The 15,474-nt window shown below is 41.3% G+C and overlaps 1 long non-coding RNA gene across 1 annotated transcript in view; it reads left to right on the top strand.

Moving 5' to 3' along the window:
- Positions 1-391: 391 nt before the first annotated feature.
- Positions 392-15,474, top strand: part of LOC140362691 (uncharacterized) — a 573,302-nt gene continuing 558,219 nt past the window's right edge. The window contains exon 1 of the long non-coding RNA XR_011927117.1: positions 392-783. This is a non-coding gene — a long non-coding RNA (uncharacterized lncRNA). The remainder of the gene's footprint in view (positions 784-15,474) is intronic.

Here is a 15,474-nt window from a genome sequence, read left to right as displayed (position 1 = left end):
GCCTTAAAAATAAGCGGTTGAATTAAAAATAAATACATAGACAGTTATTGCTGGATGTGAAACTCTGTCATCTCTAAACACTCGAAAGTCGTCACACAAATATCAATCATCCTCGTCCTAAAATATGCTTTCATTTCCTCCTCATCCACAATAACCACGGTCTGAAGTCTGAAGTCCTCGGCTTCCGCTGCAATACGCCCGTCTCCCTGTGGCTTTCTGTAATTTGTTTCCGTGTTTGTGTTGCGTTTCGTACTTTAATATCGCGCTATTGTTTCAAAATGAGCGGCGAGATAAAGTTCGATTTCATTTCTCAGGATTAACTTAGTGGTTTGAGCGCGTCTCGAGGCGTTTGAAGAAGAAGAAGAAGAAGAAGAAGGAGGAGAAGAAGGAGAAGAAGAAGGAGGAGAAGAAGAAAAAGGAGGAGAAAGAGAAAGAGAAGAAGAAGGAGAAGAAAAAGAAGTAGAAGAAGAAGAAAAAGAAGAAGGAGAAGAAGAAGAAGGAGGAGAAAGAGAAGAAGAAGGAGAAAAAGAAGAAGAAGGAGGTGAAGAAGGAGAAGAAGAAGAAGGAGGAGAAGAAGAAAAAGGAGGAGAAAGAGAAGAAGAAGGAGAAAGAGAAGAAGAAGGAGAAGAAGAAGAAGGAGTATAAGAAGAAGAAGAAGGAGAAGAAGGAGGAGAAGAAGAAGGAGGAGAAGAAGAAGGAGAAGAAGAAGGAGGAGAAGAAGAAGAAGAAGAAAAAGGAGAAGGAGGAGGAGAAGGAGAAGAAGAAGAAAAAGAAGGAGAAGAAGTAGGAGAAGAAGACGGTTATTTCTAATGCAGACATTTTAAACCCAATATTAACCAAATAAAGGTTAAATATTGTGACTGAAGGATTCAAAATACAGAATATCTGTAAAGTACCGGTAAGTGTGTTATTTATATGTATTTGTATTTGTTTATTTAGACGTTAATTTAAAAAAAAATATATATATATATATAGTTTATTTTAATTTAATAAAAAAAAAAGATTAAGTTGTATCATCTGGACTCTGTTTTTATCTTTTAAACGATACGTTTCGACTCATCCAAGAGTTATTCTCAATCTGCAAATCAAGACCAGGACCAGGATATTTATTCTACTCTGATAAAAGGTGTTGTTGGTTTCACCAGAAACTAAACCTCTTTGTTTTCTATCAGCCCATTAAAGGACACCTTTTATCTGGGTCGGATAAATATCTGAGTTCCCGTTCCTGATTCGCAGATTGAGAACGACTCTTGGATGAGAGTCGAAACGTATCATTTAAAAATAAAAAAACAGAGTCGAGATGATACAACTGAATCTTTTTCTACAATGGACCCCTCCTGGGTGAATGAGGGATTACACCCACATGTCTGATTTATTGTATTTTTAGGTGCATTATAGAAATCATTTATTCTTTTCTGACATTTCAATGTAATAATGCTGCTGTCGTTGTTATAAAAAGTCTTTTCGTATTTGTTTTAGTGTCTTTAGTCCAATGAAGTATTTTCAGAGTCGACTAGTCACCATAAGTATTAAATATGTTATCGTGTGTGCGATGATTAGGAGTAGTACGCTTACCCTTTTCCTCGTCACAAATCCTTCTTTAAACATCTGAAATCTACCGTCAAAACAAGTGAAAAAGACGCAGGAAGTTGTCATGAACGTGGCACAAACCGACACCTCATTACGCCGCCTATTTATGTATTTGTTCTATAGTTTCATTCGTCACGATTTATCCCTCCGCGTTCATTAAAGTTCACCAGGTCTATTAGCGTCTGCGTTTGGTTTCCGTCTGCTTTTTTAAAAATGCTAATAGACTCCGGCGAGCACCTGAACCGGGCGGAAAGTGCCCTAATTCCCTCCGCAAAGGTCAGCGGGATGAGTTATGGCGGCGGCGGCGCCTGAAAGCTATTCCCTGGTTAGACTTGACAAAGAGAGGCTGCCATTTCCCCTTAAAAATAGTGTACGGTAATAAATGATCGTTTGTGCAAAAGTGGCTCCGGCAGCACCGACTAACTTCCTCCCCCCGACATAACTTTACCGCGGCTGATTTACATTTATGCGCCGCCGGAAAAGTTCTCCGCTAAATATGAAACGCGGCGAGACGAGACGCGGTGTTGGAATTCACTTTATTTTGTAGATTTCACTTTTTGAGCCGTTAAATGTGGTTATTATGAAGTAAAAGTGCACGTTTTCAGGTGGAAATAGCGCCTGAACCTGATCCTGTAGGTCTGGGTGCTCGTCTCCAGGTGGCCTGATGTTTATGCTATGCAACTGGATTGTAAACAAGAGCAAAAATCCATTTAAAGCGTACAATAGTTATGATTTGACAATAGTAATGCCTGAAATCACCTTTATTTTGTGAAATTATCGTTGAAACTGTCGTAAAAAGGTCGCAAAATGTATCTACCTTTTTTGATGGAATGGCGCTTTTTGATGACATCACAGAGGGGGAGGTGTTCTGTCAGTTTCAACTTTTATTCGTCAGATTTGTCAAAGGATAAAGTCTAAAGAAATACATCTGGCGGTGATGTAATACTTGGATGTCAACTGCCATAAAACGCAGAAGAAGATTTTCATCAAAAACTCTATCTTTCTCTCAACAACAACAACAACAACAACAACAACAACAACAACAACTTCACAAACTGCAACTGATTAAAAACTATGATAATTATTTGCCACAGGGACAAACTCGCCAAACGACGCCATAATAATAAAAACATGAGAAACCGTCACATGGACTTTAAAGCGCCCCCTGCAGGTCACACGACTCACTGAACTAAAATGCAGTTAAGATAAATATATTTTAGAATTTTGCTAAAAAATTATGAAAAACGTTCTCCCAGAATTCATTAAATAATTTCACTTCCTGTTTGTAATTGATGACATCACAGTAGGAAATTACCCAGAAAACACTGGGCCAAAACTCATCTAATGTCACAATTATTTTATTCGACAAATAAAAGTTAATAAGAGCGACTTTATTTTGTTGAATTAATGTTTAGAGTCAAAACAGTTGTATAAATTCTGCATAAACTTTGACTGGAATGTGATGTTTTCTACACATTTTTGCAAAGTTTTCTCCACAAATACCTGCTCGATTGGTGTAAAATTATAATTCATACGTACAACAGGTATAAATACACCAAATAAAGTCAAAAACCTGTTACACGCCCTTTAACCTCTAGTGCCCTCAACTAGTCGACTACAAGAATCCAGTGGTTGTGGTTGTTGTGTCAAAAGCCCAAACGTGTCACGGATCGTACACTTCCGACAAAACGCCTCATATTTCTTCTCCAAAACAAATCTTCGGACAAACATGATTTTGATTGACGCCTCCGCAAGTCCCGGCCGATCCATAAAAACGCCCGCCCTCGCCTCCCGGACGCCGACTCGGCTCCGGACGCCGCTCCCGGAGATCGCCGCGGTGACAGTTTCAGGTGGAGCGGCTCTATTAATAGTTTACCTCTCGGCAGCGAGCGTTCCATCACTGCCGGGGCGTCCGCGGGCTCCGAAGCGCGCGCAAAGTTATGCATCTCAGTCCGGCCTCCATCTCTCACGCCGCCGAGGATTATAAATACACGGACAGACTTTGACCCGGGCGATTAGTTACCCAGAATGCAGTGGGCGGAGGTGATTTGTCATCTGTCGGCGCCCGGTGTTCTTCCCCGCGACGTGATCCCAATCGTCTCGTCCGCCCATTCTCACATTTTTCATGCCGAGTCGCCGTCTTGAACAAGTCGTATTTTCCCAGATTTATTTGGATTTAAGATTTTGGAATAAGATTTAAGTCATTTCTGCTTAAAAAAAAGAGAATTATCTTGTCTGTTTTGTGACTTTCACTGCAAATTTATGTCAGAATTTGCCAAAATATGGTCGATTTCAGACTAGTCAAGGAAATAAATATGTTTACCGTATTTTCCAGACTATAAGTTGCACCAGCCAAAAAATGCAACAGAGAAGAAAAAAAACATGTATAAGTCGCACTGGAGTATAAGTCGCATTTTTTTGTGGAAATGTATTTGATAAAATCCAAGAACAAGAACAGACATTTCATCTTGAAATGCAGTTTAAAATAATAACAGATGAGAGAACATGGTGAATAGGTGTACGTATGCTAATGCTAACACCTTCAGCTACATGACGTATGCTAACGCTAACACCTTCAGCTACATGACGTATGCTAACGCTAACACCTTCAGCTACATGACGTATGCTAACGCTAACACCTTCAGCTACATGAGGCACAGACAGAACTGTGGTAAGTGTCTGGTATGTTAACGTAACATATGAACAGTTATTCAGATAACTATAGCATAAAGAACATGCTAACAAGTTTAGCAAAGCATCAGTTTTACCCCAAATCACTAAATCCATTGAATTCTTCTTCCTCTGTGTCACTTCTAAACAACTCCACAAACTCCAGAGGAAGTGCAGATTCTTCTTCTGCGTCGCTTGGAGCCTAGAGCGCCCTCTTGTGGTTGTCAGAGTGAAAATAACAAACAAAATGATATAATAAGTTGGGTTAGGGTTAGTTGTTGTTGCGTCTGACAGAGTTGTTGTTCTACAGTTGTTGTGCGTTTCCCTCATGGACTTGTGTGTTGTTTGACCGCACAAAAGGTCCAAAGGAGACTCCTCTGACAACCTCTCTCCCTCTCTCTCTCTCCATCTATCTCTCTCTCCCTTTCTCTCTCTCCCTTTCTCCTCTCCCTCTCTCTCCTTCGCTCTCCCTCTTTCTTTCTCTTCCTCCCTCTCTTCTTCTCTCCCTCTCTCTCTCCCTCTCTCTCTCCCTCCGTCCAAGCCGGTGCACTGCAAAAAACATCTGCACAGAATTACAACTCACCGCGTTTAGAGTCATTTTATTTGTGTTCATGTTTTTGTTCTCGGTAGACGTCTCAATCCAGAGCAGTTGATATTTTGTTTTTTTCCAAATACTAATATATATAATTTTAGACTTTTTGGCAGAATTGATTGAACACAAATATACCTCACACAGTTGTGTTGGGCCGTACTCCACACTGCGATATCTCTGTAAGCGTGTATCGCTACAGAAAAGCCAATTGTGACACTTTTAAATTTAATACATTAATGATAAATCGCTGAGTATTACCTTTATTAACCCGCTGAAAATGTTTGGCTGAAATTTTTTGGGATTTTAACAAACTTTTAACACCAGTTATCATTGATATTCTTGTATTAAATCACATTTAACGTACAGTACAGTATTGTGAGGCTGTACTAATACTACCAATTACCATAGCAGCGCATCAGTTTATAAGATTCCCTACGTTCTTCAGTCATGATCATTTACACAGTGCACTTTTAAGATACATATTGGGAGAAGGGTGCAGGGGTCTTCCATCGCCCGTGGCAGTAATCAAATCTCGTAAAGCGTTTTAAAGTAGACGTTGGTTTTGTACAGAGCCCTCGCCTCGTGGATGCGGTCAGAGCTCGTCCCGTCGCTTGTTGTCGGACGAACCTTTTGATCCCGAACAAATGAAGAGCAGGAGTCTGGGAGCAGCTGCTGCCGCCGCCACCTGGCAAAAGGAAATGTGGACATGACACAGAGGGGGAAACAAAAGGCTCACATTCTGCAGGGAAAACACAGTCAAATTAAAACATTTCCGGTCGTCTTTACGAAGAAAACGCAGAATATTTATCAGTGGATCTGGAGGAGGTGAACGTCCGTCTGGAGTTTTTATTTGTCCGTCAAACAGGAAACACACACTTTTACATCCTGTTGATACACTGTTAAACAGTAATACATGGGTTGAAACGATTTGAGGAGTTTGGATTTATTTGCTAAAAGTTGTTTGGACGTTTTTCTTTAACTGGGAGTGAGATTTACAGTTTTAAATTGTAACTTAAAATTGAAGAGTTAAAGCACAATGAATAATTCTGGACTCAAGTTGAAAATAGACAAATTTAAAAAGAACAATGGACAAAATCTGAAAAAATATTTTGGACTTAATATGCTCTAATTATTCTTTTTTTTCTCATTTTATTCCTTTACGCATTTTTCTTCCTTGTGTTCTCTCTGGTCCTTTTTAATATGATTAATATATTTTTCATTAACTATTACTACTATTACAGTTTGTTTTATGTACATTTTTGTTGCTGTATGTTTAAAAAAAGAAATTGAGAAAAAAAGGTTTAAGTGTTAAAATACCTAATAATGTTAATAAAGTAAACTATACATTATTTTTTTTGTTGGTGTTGCGTTTGTTTTTTGTACTCTCTTAAAACGTTCTTACGTGATTAAAAAAATTGAAAAAATAAAAAGAATAAATGAGGTTAAAGGGTTAATTGTATATAAGTGTATAAGTATAAGACGCACCCCGGCCAAAACAATGAAAAAAGATGCGACTTATAGTCCTGAAAATACGGTACCTGGTAATCAAATTAATCAAAGTACTGTATTGTCATGTAAATATATAATACATTAGACTTCTTTTCACATAATACAGAGCCTAGTTTTCAGAAAACTTTACCAAAAAAGAGAAAAAAAGAGTTTCAAAGTTTTTCCCGAGCATCAAACACACAATTACTCAATATCGTGGTGTCCAAACATCGCCCCCTTCAGTCTGATCCCATCAAACGCTGATAAATCCCCGTCTCTCCGTCTCTAACCACCCGAATCTTTCCGCATTGACTTTTCTCCGAGATTGCAACTCATCCATTTTTTAATTGTTTTTCTTTCCCCCCCCTCCCCCTTCCCCCCGTCCTGTACCTGGTCCCGGCGGAGCGAGCGGCGGCGGTGGGCGGCGGTCGCTGTCATCCGTCTGCGCTGTCAGAACGAGACGGGAGCGCGGAGTGGCGAGCGCGAGCGGGGCTTATCACACAGCCGAGCGATCCGCCGTGACATCCTCCACTGAATCACTGACATTTCACGGACGCTGCAAATCTATCCGTCTTTGTCAGAGCACCGCGCCGCTATTTTAGCATTCCGCGCGTTAGCATATTGATCACCCCGGAAACGCTTGAGTGGAGGATTTCTTGTTTTCCCATTTTTTTGTTGTCCTGGAGGTCTTTGTCGCTCGCCGCCAAAACTCGCCAAAGAATTCTCAAAAAACTCGCGTGAAAAAAGTTCTCTGGAGTGTCCGTTAAGTCATCAATCATTTAGCCGCGAAGGAACGGCGTTATCGATAGCTTTCTGTCACGGGACGCGCACGGATTACTGCTTTTTAACGCCGCGTTCACGGTCGGTCGACTCGTTTTTGACGCCGAATCGATGCGTGTGTGTTTTTTACGTGTCGGATTTGACTTGATGACGGCGATCCGGCTCGTGACCTGCCGTTCTGTTCTTTGGAAGGCGTTCAAAATATTCGAAATATTGCATATAGGTATAAGTATTAGTACGCGGTTGTTGTTGGAGAGGGATGTAGCCTCTGAGGAGCGAGATCGTATCGTAACGCAGCAAACGCAAGCGACGCGTTGTGAGCGTTTTCAGAGACAAACGGCGAAAAATTTACTTTGAAGAGATTTTAACAATCGATTTCCTGTCTCGTTTACCCGTTGAAAGTTGAAATTGAAAAGTGTTCAGAGAGATTAATGTATGTTTGAGTCATGTTTAGCCTCCTGTGTTAGCGTTAGCATTATTGCAAGAAAAAACATCACGATTTAACGATTATTTGCGATTGTTATTGAGACCGTGACTGTTCCTCGAGATCGTGACCGACTTTATGCAATTTTACTTTCTGAAAGACAAAAAGAAAGATGAAGAAGAAGAAGAAAATATATATATATAAAAGATGAAGAAAAAGAAAAGAGAGGAAAAAGTAGAAAAAGAAGAAAAAGAAGATCAAAAATTTGAAAAAAGAAGATAAAGAAGAAGAAAAAAGAAGAAGAAAAACATGAAGAAGAAAAATAAAAATATCAAAAAAGAAGAAGACAAAAGAAGATGAAAAAGTAAAAAAGAAGAAGAAAAAAATATCATCGGGCAAGATGTCTTGTCACGATTGAACCATTCAGTGATGATTAATCAGTTACTACCCGACTAAAAAGACATGCATGAAAACAAACAAACAAACAAACAAATAAACACATTCCCCACAGATCTGAACCGACCGTCGCCGGGACAACCACCTGTGTCCGCCCTCGTCAGCTGTTATTGGCTGAAGGGCGTCTGCAGTAATTGATTAACAAACCCAAAGCTTCGGGGGGTGAAACTATCACCCCTAAAACGAGGTCTGACTGCGGCGAGGCAAATGAACAGCGACAGAGCAGCGCGAGGGAGCGGCACATCTGCAGCGCCGCAAAAACACGATCCCCACACGCCTGTTGTCATGTACATGCTAACGCCGCAGAGACAGAGACAAAATACTGCCATTAATTAGGCTGTTTTTCAGATTACAGGCCAATAAATATGGAACTTTCCGGTCTGTGATGTCGATATTGAAGGGTTTTGACATAATTATTAGCAGATATTAGCAATTAGAGTCATATCAGCGCTTGTGTTTTTAGATTAGACATAATGTGATCACATATTATCATAACTTAAGCTCAGTGGGGGATGAAGTACCGTATTTTCCAGAGTATAAGTCACACCAGCCAAAAAATGCATAATAGAGAAGAAAAAAAACATATAAGTTGCACTGGAGTATGAAATGCTGTTGCAAGTGTGAAAATAACAAATAATATTACATATAAATCGCGCCGGAGTATAAGTATATAAGTATAAATATAAGTTGCAGACCGGTCAAAACTATGAAAAAAGATGTGACTTATAGACCGGAAAATACGGTACTTAGTTTTGTTGTGTAAAAGGAGCAAAAAACCTTTTCGACTTGTGTAAAAGTATTCAAGTACACTTTAAAAGTATTCAGAAGTTAATAGTGATGTTTTGGGGTGATTTTTGCTCAACAGAAGAGATTTTTGGTCTTTTTTTTGTCGTATTTTGTTTGTTCAAAGACTTAAACTCAGAAATACTTGGAAAATACAGTTGAAAATGTCGTGAAGCAGAAAGTAAAGTAAAGTACAGACGCCAAAACATTTTTATTATTGACAGTACTTTTACTTTTGTTCCTCGTTACTTTGCTTTCTCGTTAAGCATTATTCACGTACTTATGACAATGTGCTGAATATATCTGTTAAACGAGGAGCAGGAAATGGCCATTTAGCCTTATTTTCCTGCCATTATATTGTTGTTGTTGTTGTTGTCGTGGTGAAGTTGGAAAAATATGACCAATTTGTGGTAAAAACAACAACATGCCCAAAGTGTGGTCCGGAGCAAAGAGGATGCTGGGAAAATACTACTTATTTTAATTTATATTTTACGTCTGAAAAACAAAACTGAATGTGTTACAAAAACAACTAAGAAACAATATATTTTAATTCCATTGGACTTTACATCTGAAAAACAAATCTAAACAGAGTAATTAAAACATGGGTAGAAAAACAACCAGTGGTGGAAAGTAACACAGTACAAAAGAAAAAGCATTGTAGTTAAAGCGCCCCCTACAGGTCAAAGGACTCATGGAACTAAAATACAGTTAAGATGAATGTATTTAAAGATGTTATCACAGAATATCACATTTTTTAAGTTTATAATTTCACTTCCTGTTCGTAATTGATGACATCACTCTAGGAAATTACCCAGCAAACACTGGGCCAAAACTCATCTAATGTCACAATATTTTTTTTTATCTGACAAATAAAAATACATGAAAGCGACTTTATTTTGTTGAATTAATGTTTAGAGTCAAAAAAGTTGTTTCTTTGTGTAAATTCTGCATAAACTTTGACTGAAATGAGTGTCCCTGGTGTGATGTCACTTCCTGTCATTTTCTACAGATTTTTCAACATTTTCTCCACAAATACCTGCTCGATTGGTGTAAAACTATTATTTGTATGTACAACAAGTATAAATACATGAAATAAAGTCAAAATTTCAAAATCATAAAAACCTGTCATAGGCAATTTAAGTCACATTTTTAGGTATCTGTACTTTACTTTAGTCATTTTTACAGGGCAAATGTTTTACTTTTACTTTACTACATTAGTAATTTTCACTGATATGAGTATATTTTAACACAATCACGGTGAAATCCTGTGTCAAAGCTTTGAGCAAACAAAAATACACACATAAAATTCACTAGAGAAATAAAAAAAATTATTCAAATTCACCACATTTAACACTTAAAACACTCTCAAAATCGCTGTGAAATATTAATACTTTTTACTCTCAAAGTTATATTCAAACATTAACATAAAAACCATAATTAAGTCATTTTTTTAATATATCTTATCTGTAATTTTACTGAAGTATTCTTCCACCACCGACACCAACACAGTCCACGTACTGAGACGACACTTACAAATATATTTCCGTCTTTATCTCGGCGATCATATATATACACGCTGCTCGTTGTCGGTTGCCGTGGCGCCCACTGGAGTGTGAGCGCCCCGACGAGCCTCCTGCAAATCGATGGGGACGTGAAATGTGGTGCGGAGCAGATCCAGCGCTGAGACGACTGACATGTTCTCCCTGTAATCTGCTCCCAGCGCTGAGAGCCCAGATTATCTGTGTCTGACGGAGAGTCGGGGGGGGTCTGCGAGGGGGGGTCTGTGAGGGGGGGTCTGTGAGGGGGGGTCTGCGAGGGTGGGTCTGTGAGGGGGGTCTGCGAGGGTGGGTCTGCGAGTGGGGGTCTGTGAGGGGGGGTCTGCGAGGGGGGGTCTGCGAGGGGGGGTCTGTGAGGGGGGGTCTGCGAGGGTGGGTCTGCGAGTGGGGGTCTGCGAGGGGGGGTCTGTGAGGGGGGGTCTGCGAGGGTGGGTCTGCGAGGCACTTTCCACGGCCTCGATTTGACTTTAATGCTCCAGAAAATGTTGATATTTTGTGTGAGTTTTACGCCTGTCGAAAGCTTTGTTTGTTGAGCAGAACAAACACGACTGTTTTATTGGTTTGTCGTGAAAGAGGGTTGTGTAAGTCTAAAAATGTAAGATTTAGTTTCTTAAAGGACGCACAATATGTAAAACTGTTTAAAGGACAATAACGTAACAAATAATGCATAATAATTGTCCTTTAAGTTACTATGTCATCTTTTTGCCAACTATTAATTTTATGTTTTATAATTTATTATATTTTATGTCCAAAACAACTCTTTAGATTTTATGTTTATCTACTTAAAATGAACACTAAAATGTTGACACGTCACAGTTATATAAAGTCCTCAAATCATTAATAGTCAAAATATGTAAAATTAACCTCTATTTAAACTATGCCAGGAGCATTCTTTTTACAGTGCAGGGGCCCCTCTGGCCCCTCTGGCCCCTCTGGCCCCTCTTTAGCTCCACTCGCCCGTCACAGCCGGGATTATGGTCAACATTAGACGCCCACAATAATAAAAGAGACACTTCCTCCGCCTTCTCTGGATTTACCACATCCAAGCCGACTCCTCTCTAGGGATTATACGAGTGTTCTCCATGTGAAGGAGTGTTCTACATGTGAAGGAGTGTTCTCCATGTGAAGGAGTGTTCTCCTCATGTGAAGGAGTGTTGTCCATGTGAAGGAGTGTTCTACATGTGAAGGAGTGTTCTCCTCATGTGAAGGAGTGTTCTCCTCATGTGAAGGAGTGTTCTACATGTGAAGGAGTGTTCTCCTCATGTGAAGGAGTGTTGTCCATGTGAAGGAGTGTTCTACATGTGAAGGAGTGTTCTCCTCATGTGAAGGAGTGTTCTCCATGTGAAGGAGTGTTCTACATGTGAAGGAGTGTTCTACATGTGAAGGAGTGTTCTCCATGTGAAGGAGTGTTCTCCTCATGTGAAGGAGTGTTCTACATGTGAAGGAGTGTTCTCCTCATGTGAAGGAGTGTTCTACATGTGAAGGAGTGTTCTACATGTGAAGGAGTGTTCTCCATGTGAAGGAGTGTTCTCCTCATGTGAAGGAGTGTTCTACATGTGAAGGAGTGTTCTCCTCATGTGAAGGAGTGTTCTACATGTGAAGGAGTGTTCTCCTCATGTGAAGGAGTGTTCTACATGTGAAGGAGTGTTCTCCTCATGTGAAGGAGTGTTCTACATGTGAAGGAGTGTTCTCCTCATGTGAAGGAGTGTTCTACATGTGAAGGAGTGTTCTACATGTGAAGGAGTGTTCTCCATGTGAAGGAGTGTTCTCCTCATGTGAATGAGTGTTCTACATGTGAAGGAGTGTTCTCCTCATGTGAAGGAGTGTTCTACATGTGAATGAGTGTTCTACATGTGAATGAGTGTTCTCCATGTGATGGAGTGTTCTCCATGTGAAGGAGTGTTCTCCTCATGTGAAGGAGTGTTCTCCTCATGTGAAGGAGTGTTCTACATGTGAAGGAGTGTTCTCCTCATGTGAAGGAGTGTTCTACATGTGAAGGAGTGTTCTCCTCATGTGAAATTTTGAAAGTCAGGGTGAGGTAAATCTTATTGACCCTATATATGTAGTCTTCTTAGTCACAATCTGGTCAGGATCTGGTCAGGAGAAGCTGGTACTGAGCTCGGGGATTAGACTGCTGTTCCCTGCCGGACACTGGGAGAACAAACATTAGTCTAACGAGCTCTGCACAGAGGGAACACAGTGAGCTACAGAGGGAACACTGTGAGCTACAGAGGGAACACAGTGAGCTACAGAGGGAACACAGTGAGCTACAGAGGGAACACTGTGAGCTACAGAGGGAACACAGTGAGCTACAGAGGGAACACAGTGAGCTACAGAGGGAACACAGTGAGCTACAGAGGGAACACAGTGAGCTACAGAGGGAACACTGTGAGCTACAGAGGGAACACAGTGAGCTACAGAGGGAACACAGTGAGCTACAGAGGGAACACAGTGAGCTACAGAGGGAACACAGTGAGCTACAGAGGGAACACAGTGAGCTACAGAGGGAACACAGTGAGCTACAGAGGGAACACAGTGAGCTACAGAGGGAACACAGTGAGCTACAGAGGGAACACAGTGAGCTACAGAGGGAACACAGTGAACTACAGAGGGAACACTGTGAGCTACAGAGGGAACACAGAGGCAGGGCCGGCCTAGCCTATAAGCGAACTAAGCAGTCGCGTAGGGCCCCGAGGCTTTAATAGGGCCCCCAATCTGGCAACCCGTCGTATGCGAAGTGCAAGCGCAGCGTGCGCCACTAGTGTAGTAGCGCTGCTGGCGCGGCAGCGCACACAGCGGTAACATTATAACGCACAAACCGCATTTATTTGTAATGACAATCTGGCAACCGAGACACCAAACCTGCGCTGATTGGTCAACTTCATTGTGCGCGAGGAGCTCGAGAGCAAAACATAAACACAACAGAACATGGTCCTCATGTCCAGAGGAATATATCCCCCCGATGCCGACGATGTAAAGAAACTGCAAACTCAACAACACTCTCCAGGTATTGAACTTCTCTTACAAAGAGACGGTTAATGCTGCTGTTTGAAACAACACGATTCTGTCACGTTAGTTCGCTCAGGCTGGAGGCGACGAGAGCTCTGCCCCGCGCACAATAATATGTCTGAATGAAAGATAATAAGCTTCACATTTACACCAGCCCCGTAGTGTTAGCTGCAGGTGAGGCCGGTGAGGGGCGTCTGTGCCCCGGGTCACTAAGAGGCGGAGATCCGGTCCGGACGAGCGCCGTCTCGTCCAGAACCTCTGACGTGAGACTTTGGAGTGAACAGTGTGCGGCCCCTGTCCCGGGCCCCTGTCCCCTGTCCCGGGCCCCTGTCCCGGGCCCCTGGCCCCTGTCCCGGGCCCCTGTCCCGGGCCCCTGTCCCGGGCCCCTGTGCAGCCTCAGTCAGAGATGAGCGGGTTTGAGTTTGTGTCCCTCTCTCTCACATCACCATGTGTGAGATCAATCGTGACTCGTGATGTCTGTTTTACTTTGACTTCTTAAAGTGCAATGAGAGGAACGTAAAGGTTTATGCATGTAAGGTCCATCAGCCAATCACATCGCAGCATTATTTCACGCAGGAGTCGAGTGTGTGACGTTCTGATCAGAACAAACATTTATATTGTAATTAACTTTTAATAGAGCAATAAAACATTTCAATTTATTTAAAAAGCATCTTTAGACTATTTGTTATAAATTATAATAAATTGATAGTGAAAAATAACTAGACATATTATGATTACGTCTGTTATAGAATAATACTATATATTTTTATATAAAAGTGGCAAAGTTGCAGAAACGCAGTCGCTTCACAATAGCCAGGTTTGGACCTTCACTTCTCGTTCTGTTCATTCTCTGGGAATAACATGTTTGCACTGTTTTATCAGTGTTAATTGTTAATCAGGCAATGCTTATGCCATTTGTTTAATTTAATATAACTTGTTTTGTCACTTTAGCAAGAAGGAACAGTTGGGAGCAGTAAAAGATAAATTTGTAAGGATAACTATTACTTTTACATTTTCAGTTAAAATGAATCAATTTGACCATAATTATTTTTCATAGCCAATATTGTATTGAGTAATTAAGTACACTAATGTATTAATAACTGGCTTTAGTCATATTCTCCTGGCGCAGTTTCATCACATCATCATTTTATAGCATTACAACCTCAACATTTTACTCTTACTTTAGCCGGCTAGACCACATTAAAATGCAGCAGAAGACCCAAAAAAGGTCTGAAAATCTCTGGGGGAGGGCCCCCCAGACCCCCCTGTTCATTAATTTAAACTAATGTGCTAATGTGGCTGTAGACCCTTAACGCCCACAAATACGCCCAAAAACGTATCTGGGATGTGTGTTATTTGTACAGGGAGTAGAGGTGATGTCAGCGGAATACCAAGTTGCATTGTGGGATTTAAGTTAGCAATATTTGAGCTTGTGAGGTGTTGAGAATAAACTAACTGGCAAACGGATGCCCTGGAGTTTTGGTGCTTTGTTTGCGTTGAAGAAAGTTCCCATATGTGAATTGTTCACTGACAATGGCAATAAAACTGATTCTGATGACGTGGTGAGGGGCCCCCAAAAATGTTTTCGCTTAGGGCCCCATGAAGGCTTGGGCCGGCCCTGCACAGAGGGAACACTGTGAGCTACAGAGGGAACACAGTGAGCTACAGAGGGAACACTGTGAGCTACAGAGGGAACACAGAGGGAACACTGTGAGCTACAGAGGGAACACAGAGGGAACACAGTGAACTACAGAGGGAACACAGTGAGCTACAGAGGGAACACAGAGGGAACACAGTGAACTACAGAGGGAACACTGTGAGCTACAGAGGGAACACAGTGAGCTACAGAGGGAACACAGAGGGAACACAGTGAACTACAGAGGGAACACTGTGAGCTACAGAGGGAACACAGAGGGAACACAGTGAACTACAGAGGGAACACTGTGAGCTACAGAGGGAACACAGAGGGAACACTGTGAGCTACAGAGGGAACACAGTGAACTACAGAGGGAACACAGTGAGCTACAGAGGGAACACAGAGGGAACACAGTGAACTACAGAGGGAACACTGTGAGCTACAGAGGGAACACAGTGAGCTACAGAGGGAACACAGAGGGAACACAGTG

Source organism: Eucyclogobius newberryi, unplaced genomic scaffold (genome assembly GCF_026437365.1).
Source record: "Eucyclogobius newberryi isolate DKJ021-1_F unplaced genomic scaffold, fEucNew1.0.hap1 SCAF_17, whole genome shotgun sequence".
NCBI lineage: Eukaryota > Metazoa > Chordata > Actinopteri > Gobiiformes > Gobiidae > Eucyclogobius > Eucyclogobius newberryi.
This window is presented reverse-complemented; position numbering and strand designations above follow the sequence as displayed.